This window comes from Apium graveolens, chromosome 11 (assembly GCF_009905375.1).
Source record: "Apium graveolens cultivar Ventura chromosome 11, ASM990537v1, whole genome shotgun sequence".
NCBI classification, from domain to species: domain Eukaryota; kingdom Viridiplantae; phylum Streptophyta; class Magnoliopsida; order Apiales; family Apiaceae; genus Apium; species Apium graveolens.
In genome coordinates, this window is record NC_133657.1 from 33238017 (window position 1) to 33257852 (window position 19836).

The 19836-nt window shown below is 34.4% G+C and overlaps 1 non-coding gene across 1 annotated transcript; it reads right to left on the reverse strand.

Moving 5' to 3' along the window:
- Nucleotides 1-19491: 19491 nt before the first annotated feature.
- On the reverse strand, nucleotides 19492-19598 carry LOC141699329 (small nucleolar RNA R71). The gene has a single exon (XR_012565800.1). It is a non-coding gene; the product is annotated as a small nucleolar RNA R71 (small nucleolar RNA).
- Nucleotides 19599-19836: the final 238 nt, after the last annotated feature.

A 19836-nucleotide genomic window follows, 5' to 3' on the forward strand; every position in this document is an offset into this window, starting at 1 on the left:
GTACTCATGAAAGTCTTGGTCAAAAGAAATGAACCAAGTTGATATCTTAATGCGATGAAGTCGCAAAATATTCAGTATATATACATATATACTTTTCAAAATCTTGGAAGTCCTCTTCCATGTATAATATACACAAAGTTCCAGTTTATAACTGTATAAAAATATCGTTGTAAGGTGATCTCATATATCTAACCTTGTCTCAACGTTTTTCTGAAAATCTTTGTCATGCATAAGATAATCATTTACTAGATATAAGTTTAAAATATGAAGTTACAAGATACTCCAATATACTTATATCTTTTCCAAATACTACTTGAACTACCACCGTTCAAGTTATAATCAGTTTCAAAAGTTCATCACATAGATGAGACTACAAGACAAGATTTGAATAGATTCAATCTTTGAATATCATTATAAATAATGAAGTTATGAGATACTTCATTAAGTCCCGACATATATATACACCTATATATATATACATTTCCTGAAAACCTCTGTCATGTAAAGTATGAACAAAATTGCAATATCCAATAAATTTGGAAAGGAAAGAATTTTGGCATAAACCTGATATCTTGCTGATCAGGCAAAGATACCAATAAGTAACCTTTTCTACTAGTAGATGGACGAATTCCCCACTGGTCATCACCCTGGTCGTAATAGGACCTTATGCTGGACTGCCAGTCAGCTACTTATGCATTTGATGGACTCCCACTGAGCCACTTACACTATCATGGACGCCCACTGAGCCCATGTTGCTTATGCCGACTCAATAGATGGACTTACTTCCCGAATGCTGGGTAAGTAATCAATTCATTTACCAAAACTGCAACCTTGTTGCGAATATAAAATACACCACAGAGCCGGATCCCTCAGGTTTTGAGCGAGTATTTAAATCCCCTTAAAAAGGAAGATCTTAAATATAAAAATGAGTTTTGGGATCCGCCCTAACTTTTAAAAAATCATTTTGAAGACTCGAAAACACTTTAAAGAGTGTTTGGAGTAAAGCTGATTTAATGAAGTAAATCAGTCCCCAGTATATTTAGAAAGTGTCTGAATATTATTATTTAAATAATATTCCCATAAAGAATAATCTTTATAAAAATAATTGAAGTAGAAGTATTAAAACTTATACTTGAAACGAGTATTAAATAACCAAAGATATACTTATACGAAAGTACTATCTTTATTTGAATAATCGAAAATAAGTTTGATTATTTACACCTTATTCTTTAATAAAATAAAGAACAAATCTCAGCAAATAATCGGAATCATAGATCCTTAAATGAATATTCAAAAATATTCATTAAATAATATAAACTGAGTCATAAGCCCTCGAATGAATTTTCAAAATAATATTCATTTAATATAAAAGAGTCATAAGCCCTCGAATGAATATTCAAAATAATATTCATTTAATATAAAAGAGTCATAAGCCCTCGAATGAATATTCAAAATAATATTCATTTAATATAAAAGAGTCATAAGCCTTCGAATAATATTCGAAATAATATTCAATAATAAAACAAAGTTAAAGTTATCGAATAAACCTTATTCGATTAATAGTTTTGAAAACTATGACCATATATATATAAGTATATATATATATTTATATCCATATATACAGAATCTACTCGGGATCCTCGACTCCCGGTTTTAGAAAATATTTTCACCTTTGGGTCCCTATACTAAGGGTATATGCAAATTACCGCTATCCTCTAGCATAGGTATTATCAACTGAATCAACAGATATATATATGGAAAGAATGCGAAATAGGCATGCATATATATATACCATAGCAGCATGCTTCAATATATTGCAACATTTGCTAATTAACCAACATGCATCTATCGCAAGATAATGCAAATACATATACTCATCACCACAACAGTTATAACGGGTAAAAAACTTGCCTGAGCGACTTGGGGGTGAAAAAGGCTCGGGACGAGTCTGGTAACCTATAAACAACAAGTAAGTTGGAATTAAACCAAAGTCACTTGTAAATCTATACTTTAACTAACTTAGACTCTAACGCTTATTTTGCGCTTACTGACTCGCTTAAGTCACTCGGGTACCCTCGGCTCCACCATTTTTAATAATTTAACCTTTATGAGTTTTAAGGCGATTCCTTCGCGAGTGTCTTACTAACTGCCTAGCACACTTACCATAAATGTTTCATACATTAATTAACCCTTTTTGGTCTTTAACCTATATTTCAAAGTAAGGTGAGGGGAAAAGTTTCGTTCGCGAAACGCCGTTACTTGAAACGGTCGTTTCTCCTAAACCGTGCATCGGCATCGAACGAACTACATATCAAAACGAAGCTCGTAACATGAGCTATCTAAACATGGCAATGGTCATAATCTAGCAGGGGGTTCTCGGGTCCTAATGTTATGCACAAAAACAGTCTAAAGAAAATTGGACGTTACGACAGCTATGTTTACGCGATTTCCCAATTTTAAACCATTCAAAACCAACCACAATTCAACCTCAAATCAAACATACAACCAACATCCATCCTTATCACATCATAACAACCCCAACCAATTCAATTTTACCATTCATACTTATGCCTAAGCTTAACTTTAACCATGCTTAAGTTCTTTTAATCAAAACAACAACATTTACCATTCCATTTCAATACCATTTCAATCCCAAACTCTAAATCACAAACATCAAGCTACAATATCACCCTACTAATCAAAATCATCTTATAATACATAGGAATCTAGGGTTTGGAGATGATATACCTTCCTTGAAGTGGTGGGAGGAGCTAGGAAGCCTTAAGAAGCTTTGAGAAGTCTTAGGAATGCTTGGATCTTCAAGGAAAACAAGAAAAATTTCAAGTTAAAAACTTGAAAACACTATTCATTGTCTTCTTCTTTGATTAAATGAAGAAGCTTGAGAAGGAATTGATGGCTTAAACTCATGATATAGCCCTAACTAAGCATAAAGATGATTAGGGAATTATCTTACCAATTTAGGAGGCTTGGATCTTGAGTTTTGAATTTCTTGCCCTTTAAAATGATAAAAAGCCGAGAGCAAAGATGAACCATGCCTTGGTTTCTTTTTGATTTTGATGAAGAATGAATTTGCTTGGCTTGGTTGACTTGTTTTTGTGTTTGATTTAGTTAATTACCTAGTTGCCCTTGATTTTGTGTGGTTAAAAAGCCACCACATCTCCTTCCTTCCCATGTCATGCCCATGTCATGAGGTGATGTCATCTTTCCCTCCTTGTCCTCTTCTCATTGGTTGGGTGACATCACTCTCTCTAATCCCTTTGATTAACTTCCTAATTGTTTGCCTAATGACCGCTGATCTGTTATACGGTTCGCTTAACTTTCGTTCTCGTTTATCGTTTGAAGGATCATACCCGGGATCTTATTACTTAGGTTCCCTTAACCTTTCTCAATACATTATATTCCTTTTTATGATCCTCTATTATAATCCTTTAATTTAAATCCTTTTTATCCTGTTACCTTATACTCAATTCTCTCCGTTTCTAGTGTATTTCCGGGAAAAATCAAAGTGTTCGGATTTGGATTCTGACGATCTTTACATACACTTATATCCCATATAAAGTACTAATAAAATCTCAGAATATCCATATCAGAACCCCTACATAGTGTGGCATGAAAAGTTTTCTCATTCAGCAAAAACACTATTCATAAGGGTTTCAAAAATTTTCCAAAAATTGGGGTTATTACATATTCTGAGGTCTTATTAGTACTTTATATGGGATGTAAGTGTATGTAAAGATCGTCAGAATCCAAATTCGAACACTTTGATTTTTCCCGAAAATCCACCAGATACCGAAAGAATTGAGTATAAGGTAACATGATTAAAAGGATTTAAATTCAAGGATTATAAGAGAGGATCATAAGAGGAATATAATGTATTGAGAAAGGTTAAGGGAACCCAAGTAATAAGATCCCGGGTATGATCCCTCAAACGATAAACGAGAACAAAAGTTAAGCGAACCGTATAACAGATCAGCGGTCATTAGCCAAGTAATTAAGAGCTAATCAAAGAGGTTAGTGATGATGATGTCACCACACCAACAAGAAGATGACAAGTGTGGGAAGATGACATAGGAGGATGACATAAGCATGACCAAAGGGAAGGTATTGTTGGTTGATTTCAAGCCACACAAATTTTACCATGGTTAAAAGGTAATTAACAAAACAAAAGGATATCAACCAAGCCTTTTATGCACAAAGATCAATAAAACAAAGCAAGCTTCTCTCCCCCCCCCCTTTTCATCTTCTTCATTTCGAATTTTTCACCAAAATGGTGAATTAGAAATTCAAAACACAAGCTATACTCCATGGAAAATTATAAGGTTTGTTTCTTTGGATCCTATATTTCATAACTAAGAAGAGCAAGTAGTTTGAGTGCTTGAATCAAAGGTTTTCTATCTCAAACAAATCATTTTAGTTTAGGGTGAATAGTAACTTTCAAGAACAAATTTTTGATTCTTGATTTTATTTGCAAGGTCAAGGTAGCTTAAGCATATATTAAGGCTTCCATGGATATTCCAAGGATCTTTCATTGATTAAAAGCTTCAAGGAAGGTATAACTCTTCATGATCTTAGTATTAAGATTATTTTATATAAATGATTATGATGATGGAATGATAGATTAAGTGTAGTAGTTGTTTTGTCATGTTGAGATCTTAGTGGTTAAGTGCTTTTGTTGAATCTTGTTGATTTGTTAAAGGAATTAAGTATAGTTTAAATTCATGATGAGAATAACATAAATTTGAAGAACTTGAGGTGTTGGGACTGTTGTAGTGTGTTTTGGATGGATGTTGGTTGTATGAATGAATTGGGATTGATTGGTGGTTGAATTGGAATGGTATAAAATTGGGAAATCGCGTAAACATAGCCGTCGTAATGTCCGATTTACTTTAGACTGCTTTTGTTCATAACATTGGGACCCGAGAACTCCCTGCTAGGTTTTGACCATTGCCATGTTTAGATAGCTCATGTTACGAGCTTCGTTTTGATATGTGGTTCGTTTGATTCCGATGTACGGTTTAGGAGAAACGGCCGTTTTAAGTAACGACGTTTCGCGAACGAAACATTACCCCTCGCCTTACTTTGAAACATAGGTTAAAGACCTAAAAAGGGTTAATTAGTGTATGAAACATTTATGTAAAGTGTATTAGGCAGTTGGTAAGGTGCTCGCGAAAGAATCGCCTTAAAACTCTTAATGGCTAATTTATTAAAAATGGTGGAGCCGAGGGTACTCGAGCGACTTAAGTGAATCGTTAAGCGTGAAAGCGAACGTTAGGACTCTAAATGGTTAAAGTCTAGTTTCTTAAGCGACCGGGGTTTAATTCCGACTTATATTGTTGTTCATAGGTTATCGGACCCACTCTAAGCTTAAGTCTATCCGGGAGCACTCATGCAAGTTTTCTACCCGTTATACTGTTGTTGTGATGTATACACTTGTATATGCATTATCTTGTAATAGATGCATTATGGTTATATTAGCAAATTCTTACGATATATTGTAGCATGTGATATGGTACATATGCATGCCTGTTTCGTATTCTTGCCATATATATATGTTGGTTCAATTGGTAATACCTATGCTAGAGAATAGCGGTAATTTGCATATACCCTTAGTATAGGGACCCAAAGGTGAAAACATTTTCTAAAACCGGGAGTCGAGGATCCCGAGTAGATTTTATATATATATATATATATATTTATATATATATATATGGATATAGTTTTCAAAACTATTAATCGAATAAGGTTTATTCGATAACTTTATTTTATTAATGAATATTATCTTGAATATTCATTCGAGGACTTATGACTTCTTTATATTATTTATTGAATATTACTTGGATATTCATTTAAGGATGTATGACTCCTTTATTTTATTTAATGAATGTTATTTATAATATTCATTCGAGGTATTATGACTCCGCTTATTATTTATTAATATTCTTTATTTTATTAAAGAATAATGTTCGATAATCAAACTTACTTTTGATATTCAAATAAAGATATTACTTTCGTATAAGTATATCTTTGATTATTTACTATTCATTTCAAGTATAAGTTTTCCAACTTCTACCTCAATTACTCTTTATGGGAATATTATTTAAATAATAATATTCAGATATTTCTTTATATTGAGACTGATTTACCTTATTAAATCAGCATTATTCCAAATACTCTTTAAAGTATTTTCAAGTCTTTAAAATGATTTTCAAAAGTTAGAGCGGATCCCAAAACTCATTTTTATATTTAAGATCTTCCTTTTAAAAAGGGGATTTAAATACTCGCTCAAAACCGGAGGGATCCGACTCTGTGGTGTATTTTATATTTGCAACAAGGTTGTTGTCTTGATAAAAGAGTTTTTGATTACTTACCCAACACTCGGGAAGTAAAATTCTTGGAACAAGTTAATCTATTAACAGGCATCGCCTGGGAAATATCGGTGAGTTTTCCTTTCCAACTAGATACGACTTCTTGGTGGAGCCGTATCAACAAGTTTCTACTTGGGGAAAGTGGGGACGAGCTTTACGTTTCAGAGTCATGGATTTCATCTGAACTAGGAGTGGCGTAAGTGGTCGAGTAGCGCCGGCCCAGCCTTATTATATTGGCCCAAATGGACTGGAAGTTTCGCTAAGGCGGTCCATTCCTTAGGAGTTCAGTGTTCGGTTGACAAGTAAATCCGACAGGTTCTCCTGTACATGTAGAAAATGGTGGGGTTGCACTACTACGACTGATCATCGTAAGTGGTCTTCCTGGCGCGGCAAACTCCCGTAATGAGTTCATCATCCAATTGGATATTTCTGCAACACTACCCAGAGCACTTCGATAGAAAGGCTACGGTTGGGCGATTGTTGAGTGTTGGCAGGGTCAAGTTTTCAAAATGATGTTTGCATCAAATGAAGTATCTCATAACTTCATTTTATTTTGATGATATTTTAAAGATTTAATCTATTCAAGTTTTGTCTTGTAGCTTAATCTATGGGATGAACTATTTATACATTGAACGGTGGTAGTTCAAGTAGTATTCGGAAAAGATATAAGTATATTGGAGTATCTTGTAACTTCATCTTTTAAACTTATATCTAGTTAATGATTGTCTTATGAATGACAAAGATTTTCAGAAAAATGTTGAGACAAGGTTAGATATATGAGATCACCTTGCAACGATATTTTAATACAGTTATAAACTGGAACTCTCTGTACATTATACATGGAAGAGGACTTCCAAGATTTTGAAAAGTATATAAACATATATACTGAATATTTTGCGACTTGGTCGCGGTAAGATATCAAACTTGGTTCATTTCTTCTTGACCAAGACTTTCATGAGTACTATGAGAATGCTCATATATTGTAAATCATTATACATATTATTTTGGTGGGCTTGTTGCTCACCCTTGCTTTCTTCTTTCATCACACAACAACAGAAAGAAAAGATGAACAAGACCAAGCTTCCAATTCGCAAGCGGTTAGAAAATGTTCCGCAGTTTTCTAGAAGCGTTGATGCCGCCGTAGCTGAGGTAGGAGCTACCAATAGGCTAGATTTTCAACTATTGATGAACCAGACTTATGTATAATCTGAATTGTAATAATGGCAAAGAAATGTAAATTTATTCAGAACCTTCTTGAGGTGTAATGGCTTATTATGTGGAATAAAATGACTTGTGTTATTTTTGGTATTCATCTCTGAGACTATAACTTGTGGTGTGTGTGTATATTGTGTGGTCACAGTACTCAGTAGTTGGTTGACTGTTAAGATTAAGTATTGATAAGGGAAATGGAACTCGTGACGACCCGAATCCCCGACCCCGGATTAGGGGGTGTTACAGAAATGGTATCAGAGCTAAGCGTTATAAACCTCAGAGATGATGTGGCGTTATGATAATAAGTTCATTAAGATAATAAGAACTCTTGCCAAGTTCATAGTCGGACTATTTAAAGTAGCACTGACGGTTAAAACCCTTACGGGTAATATGGGTAATATGAGGGACATAAGTAAGGTGAAAAATTTAGGAAACCTTTGTAAATTGAGATAGGGAATGCTTCCCAGGAGTAAGATTAAGTACCGAGGGATAAAAGAAAATATCTAGTGACCAAACATGAAGAGAAAATGGGGAATACATGTAAATAAATGTTATACCTACCCAAGAATTAAGGTGGGACATCAAAGACTAGATGGATACATTTCTCCAGGAGATGTCGTAGTGAAGTCACCTGAGAACCAAAGGTGAGGAAAGCGTTAATTGCATCATTATTGATAGGTTATCCAAACATAATCATTCTCTTTTATTAATAAACAGTTTGTCCAATAAGTGGGTTAATTGCCGCATGAAGAAATGGAGGTACTTCATCAGATCCAAAAATTGATTGTAAATGATCAATATTGTTTGATTTGAGATTTGACATGAGTATTCAGAATACAATGAATTATGTCAAACCAGAATAGCATATACCACTATAGCATATACTGAAGGGTTTTTAGCACATAAACGCAGCGAAAACGTAAATTTAATCTTTAAAAAAACCGAAACCCTCCGCAGGATCCATGCGAAAAAATAATATTTAATTCGTAGTTCAGTAAGTTTACCTTAAGAAGCTTTACGTTAATGGAAGATGGAGGTCTTTAATAGCGTTCGGAGTATGATGAACGGAGATCCTTAGCAGCTGCTCCTCAAGTGTGAAGCACTCCACCGGTATCCACCAAGAAAACGATGTAATGAAGGAGGAGGAGATGGAGAAAATTAGGGTTTTGTAAATCTTTTTGGTTGAGGCAAAAATAGGGTTTATAATAGTATATTTATGGCAAAATTTTCAGCTGAAAATTTTCCCATAAAATATTATTATTATTAACCCTTTATTATTCTCACTAATAATTAAAACACCTTTTAATTATTAATCCTTTTTCTAAACTCTTTAGAAATAATTCTCACTTGATTTAATTTCCAAAAATTAAATTCTTAATTAATAATATTAAGAACCTTTTCTTAATTAATTTATAATTAATTAAATCTCATTTAATCAATTATTCAATTTGCCAAATAATTATTTATTTATTTCATAAATAAATAATTATCAACCATTATTAATTAATTCCTCCACCATTAAATTATTTTCTTTTATGGTGTGACCCTGAAGGTTCAATATTAAGCCCGTAGTAGAAATAAATAATAATAAAACTATTTTTTCATTATTTATATAAATTCTCTAATTCATTATATATGATTAATTAATTAATCATATTTATTCTACATTGTGAGCGATACTTCTCAGCATATCGCGACTATCCGGATAATACGAATTCACTGCTTAGAATACCAAGAACCTATTCAGTGAGTAGTTACCGTACAATTAATTCCTTCTACCCTGCAATGTCACGATTAAATACAAGGCATGGAACTTGTGTCAAGCCTATCTTATTTAATCACTTGCTTTCCCATTCATTATTTTTAGTTCTATTTAATGTAAATTAGAAACTCCTTTCTAATTTCATTCACTCTGGCCAGAGATTCCTGAACTAACATAAGTGGATCAGCATTGAACATTCTCTTCTTATACTGGAAGGGGTAGATCCTTTATTGATCATACACTATCTTCGTGTACAAATTCATATACCCAATAGAGCCCTTATAATTGTCTCTTGAGACTAAGAACTAAACCAAAGCATAGTTCAGTGTACACAAGATGACTATAATGACCTCAAGTCTAAGGATACTTGTACAACTATCACTATATGAACAACTGCTGACATGTGAGTGAACTCCATCAGTTGTTCAGCTGTATGAATCATGTTTAGTGAACTTATTCTATAATAAGCACCTACATACTAGCTATAGTGTCACCACACAAATGTCTATGAGAACAGACATCCTTGATAATGAAGTAAGCATAGTATGTATCGTTCTTTGCGGATTGTTAATTACCAGTTAGTAATCCTACGACCAGGAACTATTTAAGTTTAGAGTTATCATCTTTTAGGTTTCATTATTATGATCTCATCACAATCCATAAAAAGCTTTACTCTAAACTGTGGTATATCTTATTTAAACATTTAAATAGATAGAGCCCGCAATAAAAACAAAACAAGCCTTTTATTAATATCAATGAAATCAAAATAGATTACATAAAAGTTATTCCTAAATCCTTATACATGATTGGACTTAGGACATATCTCTTTCAATCTCCCACTTGTACTAAAGCCAATCACTCTGGTATCTAATACCCATCTTGTCTTTATGACGATCAAAGTGACTCTGAGAAAGTGGCTTTGTAAGTGGGTCCGCTACGTTGTTTTGTGTGTCAACTCTCTCGACGTTGACATCTCCTCTTTTAACAATCTGAATTGCACCACCATTCAGAGTAAACACATACCCTGACATGGATTTGCGATCACTTTCTGATTGAAAACTAGAGTCAGTATAACCCTCTATTTTCAACTCAGATTCACCACCAAAAATAAGAAAAATATCCTGAGTCCTTCGCAAGTACTTAAGGATGTTTTTCACTGCTTTCCAGTGGTCTTCACCTGGATTGGACTGATATCTGCTCGTCACACTAATTGAATAAGCAACATCAGGCCTTGTACATAACATCGCGTACATGATAGATCCTATTGCTGAAGCATAAGGAATCTTACATATACGCTCTCTTTCCTAAGGTGTCTTAGGAGACATTTTTCGGAAAGGGACACTCCATGGCTCATCGTTATGAGACCTCTTTTGGAGTTTTCCATGCTAAACCTTTTAAGCACTTTCTGGATGTATGTACCCTGGCTAAGACCTATCATTCTTTTAGATCTATCTCTATAGATCTTCATACCGAGAATGTAGGATGCTTCTCCCAAGTCCTTCATGGTGAAGTTCTTTGATAGCCATACTTTGACTGATTATAGCATCGGTATATCATTTCCTATAAGAAGTATGTCATCCACATACAATACAAGAAATGTTACCGCGCTCCCACTAACCTTCTTGTAGACACATGGTTCATCTATGTTTTTGATAAAACCAAACTCTTTGATTGTCTCATCAAAACGGATGTTCCATCTACGAGAAGCTTGCCTTAAACTATATATGGTTCACAGCAGCTTATACACTAGGTGTTTATTTCCCTTGGAAAGAAAACCCTCTGGCTGTGTCATATACACTTCCTCCTCAAGTTCCCCATTGAGGAAGGCAGTTTTCACGTCCATTTGCCAGATCTCATAGTCGTAGTAAGCAGCAATCACAAGCAAAATCTGAATTGATTTTAACAGGGCTACAGGCGAAAAAGTTTCATCAAAGTCAATCCCTTGCCTTTGTTTAAATCCTTTTGCCACGAGCCTGGCCTTATAGGTCTCCACCTGTCCATCTGCTCTAATCTTTCTTTTGTATGCCCACTTGCACCCAATAGGCTTAACACCTTCAGGCACCTCAACTAGAGTCCATACTTGGTTGGTATACATAGATTCCATTTCGGATTTCATGGCACTATGCCATTTCTCTGAGTTAACACTACTCATAGCCTCATTATAGGTCACAGGGTTGTCATCATCAATGATTGACAACTCATTGTCATTCTCAATGACAAGGCCATAATACCTCTCAGGTTGGCGAGACACTCTCCCTGTCCTAGGAATGGGCTGTTCCACAGAAGGTTGTTCAGTCTGAACCGGTGTTTCCACTTGATCCGTAGTAGTTTGTGCTTCTTGAACTTCATCAAGTTCAATTTTGCTCCCACTATTTCCTTCAAGGATAAACTCCTTTTCCAAGAAGGTAGCATGTCTGGATACAAACACCAGATGATCAGTAAAAGTAATAACCCAAAGTCTCTTTAGGATATCCCATAAAATTACATTTTACGGATCGAGATTCCAGCTTATCTGGGTCAACTTTCTTGACATAAGCTAGACATCCCCAAATTTTAACGTGTTTAAGACTCGGTTTCCTTTCTTTCCATATCTCATATGGTGTTTGAGGAACAGATTTGGAAGGCACCTTATTCAGTAAATATGCTGAGGTTTCCAATGCATAACCCCATAGGAATACTGGAAGATTCGCATAGCTCATCATGGACCGAACCATGTCTAACAAAGTTCGATTTCTCCTTTCAGATACCCCATTTAACTGTGGAGTATATGGAGGAGTCCACTGGGAGACTATACCATTTTCTTTGAGATAATCTAGAAACTCTCCATTCAAGTATTCACCACCTCGATCTGATCGAAGAGTTATAATGCTGTGTTTGCTTTGTTTCTCCACTTCATGTTTATATTCTTTAAACTTTTCAAAGGCTTCAGACTTGTGTTTCATCAAATACACATATTCGAATCTAGATCTATCATCTATGAAAGTAATGAAGTACGAAAATCCACCCATGGCTTGCGTAGACATTGGTCCACATACATCTATGTGTACCAATCCTAGCAAATCTGCAGCCCTCTCTCCATGTCCACTAAATGGAGATTTGGTCATTTTACCCAATAGACAAGACTCGCATGTAGGATATGATTTAAAATCAAAGGGGTCAAGTAACCCTTTCTTATGCAATGTCCGCAGTCTATTTTCACTAATATGACCTAGCCTACAGTGCCATAAATAGGTCAGATTTTCATCATCTCATTTTCTTTTATTAGTTTGTTCAATCTGAAGTAAATCATGATCTACGTCATATACATACAGACATTATTTAAAATGCCACGGCCAAAAAGAACATTATCTCTAAGGATAGAACATTCATTATTCTTAATAATAAATGAAAAACCATCTGCATCCAATATAGGAATAGAAATAATATTCCTCACAATAGAGGGAACGTAATAACAATTATTCAAAATAATAGTCTTGCCCGTAGGCATATGTAAACTAAATGATCTTATAGATATGGCCGCAACCCTTGCTCCATTGCCCATACGTAGAATCACCCCATCTTTTTCAAGAGTCCTACTTCCCTTTAGTCCTTGCAACGAATTGCAAATATAAGAACCACAGGCGGTATCTAATACCCAAGTAGAAATTTGACCTAGTGTCATATTAACTTCGATCATGAACATGCCTGAATCAGAAGCGGTAGTCTTACTACCCTTCTTCTTCTTCAATTCTGTAAGGTAAACCTTGCAGTTCCTCTTCCAGTGCCCCAACTTGTTACAGTGAAAACAAACAGCTAAATTAGGACCAGTCAACTTGTGAGCATCTAGTATGCTCCGGAGTGATAGTGCAGAAGACATGACGAATATAGTAAATCTGAAATGATAAACACATAACAACACTTAGCAAATATTCAATTTCATTTCAAAACACTATATGAATCGGGTCTTTATTCATAAGTGTCTCCCACTAGTTTATCTAATTTTTTCAACCCCCTAAGTGAAAATTAAGCATTCATAATGCTAGTGGGAATAGGGATCCTACATTCCATCACACAACCTCGGCTGTGGCACGAAACGTCATGTGATGTTCAATAGGTAGACAACTCTTGCCAATTACATCTTATGTTATTCCCTAATATAAGTTTAGCCTCTTGAATAATTGAGTCACAGTTGTGGCATGATAAACTTAATATTCTAAGTCAAGTCTAACCCAATATTCCGTACAATTGAATCAGTCTCCAACGGCCCACGGCTATAGCACGTACCGACCTTTAGATTCTAATTCAATGTACACATCTTTATGTAATAGACAAGTATTTCTTATTTCGAAATCAAAGCCCTCGGTTGTAGCACGAAACGATAATGATTTAAAAATAAGAACCACTTTCTACCATGTTGGAAGGCTATGACCGACACAAGCCCGTTGTATCATTGGCCAATTACTACTTGATATTATTTAATTTTAGAGGGATTATATTATGTTACAATTATAATCATATTATAAAGAGATTCTTCCTTTTAAATTAAATATTTCAAATCAATAATCGATAATCAGATGATTCCCAGATCGGGTGGAGCATTGTCAAGAGGCGTCACTTAATAACCCTTTCTTACAGATAGAAATCTGTTGTTGACAGAATCATCCTTTCTCTCAATATTGAAAATTCATATTCAATTACGTGTTTCATAAACACAAGAATCTCATGATCGTATTCATAATATTTATTATTAAGGCAAGAAATGATTCATATTCTAGATTTTCTAGAGCACGCCTTATATTGATTTAAGTTCACCTAAATCTATCATCGCATGGTAAACATAGGCATATATCTCATACATAAAATTAAATAAACAAGTAAATGTAAAGTGCAATAAAGTAAATGTGTTTGGTTATGGCCCCATCCTATGTGAACTTTATCAAGCTCATGATAAAGATCAAGGTCAATCTAATATGGTGATGGAAATAAATACAACTACTTATTAAATAAGTCTTCTTTGTTTAGACTTCTTGTATGCCCCGTCTTCTTCTTTGTATCACCTCCATTGGATAGCCTTCTTGAGTCTTCAATTACATTACATGATTGAAAGTAAAACTATTCTAATGAACTTACAAGAATAACTTGAGTTACATTCGAGATTTATGATTACAAAGATTGACGACATGCAAGTCGTATTTAAAACCAAAACCAAAACCATTACACTAAGGTCGAAAGGCCATAACCATCCACAATGCTCATACAATACATAAAAGCATGTTAAAACACATAATATGATCTTAACATATCATATTATCCATGATCTAATCATAAAAAGAAAATATGACAAAAATCAGAAAAATCATAATCAAATCAAAAAAACAAGAATCACTGTTTACAGGCAGTAAACGACGTCAAACGCCTTACAGACGAGTCGTTGATAGCTTAAACTATCAGTTTTGTTCAGACGCTCGTTTACCTATGGAATAGGGTATTCGTTTGCGTAAATCAGACACCAGACCCAGATTTCAGCAAATCTGCAGCAGCCAATTCAGAATCCGTATTTAATATGATTCTCATAATTAGAACAAAAATAAATCATGTATATATCAGTATATATACAGATTACATAATCATCTTATGATTATACAACTCACATTAATATCATATATTCAAAACCATACATATATAAGCATATTATATCAACATCAAATCATGGCGAATCACGTACATGCTCATATATAGAAAACAGTTAAACACATAAACGAATTAAAAACTTTTCACAAGTAGCTCTGATGCCATTGAAGGGTTTTTAGCACATAAACGCAGTGAAAACGTAAATTTAATCTTTCAAAAAACCGAAACCCTCCGCAGGATCCATGCGAAAAATAAAATTTAATTTGTAGTTCAGTATGTTTACCTTAAGTAGCTTTACGTTAATGGAAGATGGAGGTCTTTAATAGCGATCCAAAAACGATGAACGGCGATCCTTAGCAGCTGCTCCTCAAGTGTGAAGCACTCCACCGGTATCCACCAAGAAAACGATGTAATGAAGGAGGAGGAGATGGAGAAAATTAGGGTTTTGTAAATCTTTTTGGTTGAGGCAAAAATAGGGTTTATAATAGTATATTTATGGCAAAATTTTCAGCTGAAAATTTTCCCATAAAATATTATTATTATTAACCCTTTATTATTCTCACTAATAATTAAAACACCTTTTAATTATTAATCCTTTTTCTAAACTCTTTAGAAATAATTCTCACTTGATTTAATTTCCAAAAATTAAATTCTTAATTAATAATATTAAGAACCTTTTCTTAATTAATTTATAATTAATTAAATCTCATTTAATCAATTATTCAATTTGCCAAATAATTATTTATTTATTTCATAAATAAATAATTATCAACCATTATTAATTAATTCCTCCACCATTAAATCATTCTCTTTTATGGTGTGACCCTGTAGGTTCAATATTAAGCCGATAGTAGAAATAAATAATAATAAAACTATTTTATCATTATTTATATAAATTATCTAATTCATTAAATATGATTAATTAATTAATCATATTTATTCTACATCGTGAGGGATACTTTTCAGCATATCGTGACTATCCGGATAATACAAATTCACTGCTTAGAATACCAAGAACCTATTCAGTAAGTAGTTATCGTACAATTAATTCCTTCTACCCTGCAATGTCACGATTAAATACAAGGCATGGAACTTGTGTCAAGCCTATCTTATTTAATCACTTGCTTTCCCATTCACTATGCTTAGTTCTATTTAATGTAAATTAGAAACTCCTTTCTAATTTCATTCACTCTGGCCAGAGATTCCTAAACTAACATAAGTGGATCAGCATTGAACATTCTCTTACACTGGAAGGGGTAGATCCTTTATTGATCATACACTATCTTCGTGTATAAATTCCTATACCCAGTAGAGCCCTTATAATTGTCCCTTGAGACTAAGAACTAAACCAAAGCATAGTTCAGTGTACACAAGATGACTATGATGACCTCAAGTCTAAGGATACTTGTACAACTATCACTATGTGAACAACTGCTGACACGTGAGTGAACTCCATCAGTTGTTCAGCTGTGTGAGTCATGTTCAGTGAACTTATTCTATAATAAACACCTACATACTAGCTATAGTGTCACCACACAAATGTCTATGAGAACAGACATTCTTCATAATGAAGCAAGCATAGTATGTATCGATCTTTGCGGATTATTAATTACCAGTTAGTAATCCTACGACCAGGAACTATTTAAGTTTAGAGTTATCATCTTTTAGGTCTCATTATTATGATCTCATCACAATCTATAAAAAGCTTTACTCTATACTGTGGTATATCTTATTTAAACATTTAAATAGATAGAGCCCGCAATAAAAACAAAACAAGCCTTTTATTAATATCAATGAAATCAAAACAGATTACATAAAAGTTATTCCTAAATCCTCATACATGATTGGACTTAGGACATATCTCTTTCATATACCACTCCTAGATGAACGAACATCAGGATAGACAGAACTAAAAGATAGGAATTTGGTTAAACATCGATGAAATGGATTCAAATATGATACAAGACATGGATGTCAAAGAAGACTTTCTGATAGTATGGCATAAAGAAATAATAAATGCTATATGTGACTAAACGTTAAGGAAAGCATTGTAGTCAGTTTCATATGAGAACTTCTTAGAACCGAAATAAATGTAATAAGGGTTGAAATATGCTGGTGATGCTTCCAGGTTAGTGTATTTTTTTCTAAATAGTAAGAGATTTTCACTCGATAAATATACTCGATTGTGATTCAAGGAAAATAAGATATGGTGATAAGTTTATACGTAAATCATATCCAGTCAAGATTTTGTCGTTGATTCTTAATTCTAAAGTAATTTCAAGAACGTTACAAATCGAATACGTCGTGGTTTAAATATATCATTCGCAGATGGAAAGGAAGATTAAGGGAACGATTAAAGAGCCTCGAATGCGATTGGAAACGATTACAAACTAGGTTAATATTCAGTGGCATTTATGACACTTTATAATGCTCTATTAAGCTTTGAATTGATGCATTTGTACTCAAGTTGTTGGTGTTTTAATGTGTTTTCTAGTGTTTTTGCATTTCAGGCATTAATCCAGGAATCATGTGAATTAGCAATGATTTGGTGCTAATATGGTATTAAGATGATGTCCAAGGAATAAAGCTCGGGAAGCTAACTCAATTACAACAAGAATTAAAGAAAAGAAAAAGTTTTTCTAGAAGTACGCGGGCCCGCGTTGGTCTAGCACGCGGCCGCGCCCAAACAATAGGAAGACAGCGTGCCCGCGCTGATGAAGCGCGCGACCGCGTCGGGTCGGGTTGTAGAATTCTTGTTCTACTCAAATTCTAATTGGAGGACTTTTACTTGTATGGGCTGCTATATATACTTAAATAAAGGACGTTTTCCAAGGGAGGGACGTTCCAGAGCATAAGAAGAGGCGTAAGAAGACCATTTTAGCATGATTCATCGAAGACAAAGAAGATCTTATTTTTACTTGTGAATCTTTGTTCTAAGTTATAACTTGGATGCTAGTTTTCTTATTCATGAACCTTACTCTTATTTTTACTTGATTTTATTATTTAATCAGTATAAAGACTACGTTTATTATACAATGCTTTCATCGGAACCCACGTTAATGATGAGTCCGATTATGGGCTAATCGTTATCGTGGAGTTCTAGCGGATTTACTTATAGATTTCTTTAGTTAATTTGTTTCGATACCTTAGTGTGTGGTGAATGTATGATAACCTAGTATTGGTTGTGCTTATTCATCTTATAAGTGTCATGAACTTATAAGATAGCCTGTTAATCTTTAATGAAGTGACAGTAAATTTAAGGATTTAGAACTTGCCATGCTAGCATAGGTTCATGTGTTATTGTTACGCATGATTCGTAGGTAATTCTAACCATCTTACTTGCCCTGTGTAATCATGATAGATAACTTGTGCTTTAAGCCATTATGTTATCAAATTCTATAGACATATAGGGTCTCAATATAATTGGTGTATATCCAGCTTCTATCTCTTTTGTGGATGTCTGGTAGTATGTTATTCGTGCAACGAAAGCTGGCATTTAGCAGTTTCGTGTTATCTGATTAGTGTCATCACCATTTAATGTTAAGGTTAAGAACAATAAGGCTATTGAATGAAGTATTTAATAAAGTTAGAATCCCATGTTTGTCTCATATTATATATAACTCTCTTTTACACTCTTAGTTATAATTGTTAGTTTAATTCGTAGTTATAATCAACCTCAATTTGTTATCATCTTAGCATTGGATAATAACCATATCATCAGTGCATAAGTGCATAAATCACATAGTTAACCAAATCAGTCTCTGTGGGAACGAACTAGAAACAATTCTATATTACTTGCGATCGCGTATACTCGCGTGAATTTTAGCGCGTGTTTAGCCCTAACAAGTTTTTGGCGCCGCTGTTGGGGACTGTAGTGTTAACTTTTAGTTTATGTGTTTGTTATCAGTGATCGTTAAAGTTCATTGACTCAGACATTGTTACTTACCTACTCTTTTTCTTGCCGTGTTTCAGGTACTCTAGCGATCATGTATGCATACGCGTTCGCGAGCTCGTAGGAGAATTCTGGATAAAGACGAGGAAGAAGTTGTAGAGGAGCGAAGGAAAGATTTTGAGAACGAAGAGAAAGTAGTAGAAGAAGAAGAGAAATTCAAAGAACCACCTTTTTTAGAGATGAGAGATCAAGCAGATAATACTAAGGCTTTGATGGACTATTCTAAGCCTAAGATCAATGATATTCAGTCAAGCATCATCAGGCCAGCCATCACGGCGAACACTTTTGAGATTAAGTCAAGCATGATTCAGATGATACAGAACCCATTTCAGTTTGGGGGTTCTCCTACTGAAGACCCAAACATGCACATTAGGGATTTCATCGAAATCTGCGACACTTTCAAGTTCAACGATGTGTCTGAAGATGCTATCCTGCTATGACTATTTCCATTCTCTTTGAGGGATAAAGCGAAGTGCTGGTTACATTCTCTACCACCAGGGTCTATTACCAGATGGGAGGATCTTGCTCAAAAGTTTCTCACTAAATACTTTCCTATGGCGAAGACTACTGCAATCAAGAATGCTCTTACTCAGTTTGCGCAGCAAACTGGTGAATCTCTATATGAGGCTTGAGATCGTTACAAAGAGATGCTAAGGAAGTGCCCACACCATGGCATGCCTAATTGGATAATTATCAAATGTTTCTACAATGGTTTAGGTGCGCAATCTAGACCTATGCTCGATGCAGCATCTGGTGGAGCCTTATGGGCTAAAAGCTACAATGAAGCTTATGAGTTGATTGAGCGAATGGCAGCCAGTGAATACCAGAATCCTACAGAAAGAATGTTACAAGGAAAGGTAGTAGGAATTCTGGAAGTTGATCAAGCTACTTCTATAGCTGCTCAACTTCAAGCT